The sequence below is a fragment of the Myotis brandtii genome, unplaced genomic scaffold (assembly GCF_000412655.1).
Source record: "Myotis brandtii unplaced genomic scaffold, ASM41265v1 scaffold187, whole genome shotgun sequence".
Taxonomy (NCBI): Eukaryota; Metazoa; Chordata; class Mammalia; order Chiroptera; family Vespertilionidae; genus Myotis; species Myotis brandtii.
In genome coordinates this window covers 5,537,147-5,540,668 of record NW_005356944.1, presented here as the reverse complement: position 1 = coordinate 5,540,668, position 3,522 = coordinate 5,537,147, and positions in this window count along the sequence as shown.

The window sequence follows — 3,522 nt, the reverse complement described above, 5'->3', positions numbered from 1 at the left end:
TCTAACCATGCAGGCTCTGAGGACATTATTATCAGTCAAGTGTAATTATAGATAAAATAGTTTTATTAATCAGCTTCCTAAGGGGACTGTTTATCTGATGGCTGTGGGGGGGGGGGGGGGGGGGGGGGAGCTGGGGGATCTGTGCTGTGTGCAGTGGGTCTGCAGGGAGGAGAGTCTAGGGAAGGAGAGTGGCTGAGAGTGTGTCTAGGAGTTCTGTGCATGACGGATGGAAGTCTTTGTGGGAGCATTGTTGGCCGGTGCGTGCGTGTGTTTGCTCAGGTTCATGCAACTGGACTTGAAATTATCCCTGTTTCTCCTCTATCCCTTGAATTTGTCATAATTCTTTTTTTTTTAATATAGACTTTTCCTTGCCCGCCCGGCATGGCTCGGTGGTTGGGCATTGACCTATGAACCAGGAGGTCATGGTTTGATTCCCTGTCAGGGTCCCTGCCTGGGTTTGCGGACTCGATCCCCAGTGTGGGATGTGCAGGAAACAGCCGATTAATGATTCTCTCTCATCATGGATGTTTCTATCTCCCTCTCTGAAATCAATAAAAACAAATTTAACTATATATTTTTAAAAATAGACTTTTCATATTTGTACTTAGCTGGAGTCTATGGAGATTCCAATCACAGGTGCCCACTTTAGCCACCAATTGTCAGCCAAATTTTCGAATCTCACTCCAGACCTATCTTGGCTTATCTTAAATGTCCATGACCGTAAGTAAACCAGTTTGTCATCTGTAAGGAATCCTACAAGGGTAGTGCCCCTCCTGAGTATTGTTTGGCCTGACTTGACGTCAATGCCACTCACCTGAAGGCAGGAGAAATGAACTCCTTGGGGCCCAGACACTAAAGGTGTCCCCTGCAAAGTCACCAGTTCTGATTTAAACTTCATTCAATATTAGTGGTCAAGGCTCAGTTGGTTCCTCTACAAAGAGAGGTGAGCAACTGCCCAGAGACTGGGGAACAGGCACAGCGCCAGCCTGGTCCTCCCTGTCCGTGCCCCCCGTCTACTGGCAGCATTTGATACCCGGACCAGCCCTCTCTCGGCACAGCCAGTATCTGCTGGCCGATTGTGCAACTCACTGCTTGCTCTACTGGAACACTTGACCCCAATTGATTATTTCCTCCTTCAGGAGGCCTTGTGAAAAACCTGCCCTCTGCCTCAACACAGAGGTACTGCCTGAACTTTGCCCAAAGTGACAGCTGCAGCCCGGGGTGGATACAACCCAGAAACCAGAAAGATCCAGGAGCTGTTTCCTTCCCACAGAGGCAGGTGACACCCACGCTCCCCTGGGTGCTACAGAGAGGTGAACTCACCAAAGCCCCACTCGTAGAGCTCTGTAGAAAGATGCAGAGTGGGCCAGCTGAGATCTCTATGGTCATGTGGCAGGTCTGTCGGCCACTCTACAAAGTGGGCTGTTGACATTCCTGGATCTTCTTGGCTCCCAGGACATATTGGAGTTCAGAAAACAGGTGTGGATGACGGAATGAGCACGTCACAAAAGCATTGCTCCATTTAAGATGATTAAGGTCTGTTGGTCAAATAGAGTGTCCTTCTCCTAACTCCCAAGGTTGATAAACTTTTGATAGATACCAGATAATAGACTGAAAGTGAACAAATGGATGGATGAATGTCTACTATGTGCCAAGTGCATGCGCCTGTATTATTTCCATTAATCTAGTGAGCAGCTAATATTATTCTCATTTTGCTGATTAGAAAAGTGAGACTTGAATGAGTTTAATAATAATAATCATAATCAGAAGAAGAAAGGAAGACTAGCCATTATTCTTGAGAATTTAATATATGCCAGGCATCGAGCTAAGTACTTTTTATATTACATTATCTCATTTAATCCTCACCACAACTCTATGAAGTTACAATTTATTTACCCAGATTTTTAGGTGAAGAAACTGTAACTCAAGGAGATAATTAGATGGCTACCAAGTGACAGACATTTGAACCCACATCCATCAGACTCAAAACCCAGTGCTCTTTCCAACACCGGTTTTTCTTTAGCTACTGTCTCGTCTGGCTTTTGCTCTTAGAGCGCATCATGGTTACCTGTTTCACTACTGCCCCACCTGAGGACATTCAGCTAGGTCCCATATCTCACTGTTCTGTGGAACCAAAGAGATAGTTGTCAACATAGAACGAAACTGACCTCCTCCATCTCCACTCCCACGCTGAAAAGGGATTAAAACACAATTTTATGAAAAGAGACACAGGGGAGAGTGATGTCCAGGACCAAAGAAGACAGTTGTCTTCACTTTAACTCCCATAGTTCAGTGACAATGTCACCTTGGGGAGTGAAACTTCCTCGTTGGAACCTCCCCATGTTTGCAAATTTAAGGCACAGGTGAGTCCGTGTGGATGTGACCTTTTAGTGAGGATGGGCAGCTTCCCAAATTTGAGGGTTCTGCCCTCAGATTTATAAGTACCAGGATTTCTGATAGGATTTGATGACAACCTCTGGAATAAAGTGGTAAAGTAGAAAACTTCATAATAGTGACAGACTGGAGTTTTGTACAAAGCACGAGGCCTAGATTCTTAGACCACCCTGTGTTTACAACCAAGACTGTTTCTCTAAATTCGTTCCTGCACAGAACCAAACTCAGGTCATTTCAGTAAGTGCATCAGGTCTTTATACTTTGTAATGGCAGATTAAACTGTGGCAGATAGTACAAGAAGGCAGACAAACAATGGTAACAATATTATTTTACAGTTGGTGGAAGAAGAAAACCCAGCCACAACCTCCATAAGAAACAACAGTATGATCCTGGGGAAAAAAATAGGCAAAGAGAAAGAGCAAAATCAGTGTTTCTCACTGTGTCTCATCTTGCTGCCCTGTACACGTGCCCCTGAAGAGCAGACAAGATCTGAGGCCTCCTCAAACTCGGAGACCTTCCTTGTTCATAGGGGCTGATACCCAAGGCACCACAATTCAAAACTCCAGGGCTGCCATGGGTGACACATGAGCAGTCTTGGGCTACCCCACTCTCTTTCCCTCCTCCCACACACCCCCAGGTTTCCTCTTATTTTGAAAGAGCATCTCCTTCTGGTCATCCCAGACATCACAGAGCATAGTGGGCAGTGGGGTGGCCTTTGAGTCAATCCTAGGATGGAATCCAGACTCGGCTATTTGTTAGCTGTGTGCCCTTAGGCAAATTATTGAAATTCTTTGAACCTCAGTTTCCCCTTCTGTAAAATGGGGATAATAACAGCTCCTATTCCGACAGTTGTTGTGCTTGGCACATAATAACCAACCATTTTTAGCAAGTCATTCCAATTTTTCATGGCCCAGCTCAAGTGCCATATTTCACGGGAAGTTTTTTCTGGCTGCTCCAGCCCTTACTGACCTCCTTCTCATGAAATCCTATAGCCCCTAACTCGAAATTTGGCTTGGAATCATAAACTACCTCTAAATGTTTCCTCATGAATTCTCTGTTAAAATGTCTCTTACTTAAAGGCCACAACTAGGTCTTAGTCTTTGTTTTATATACCTGGCAATACCGGCC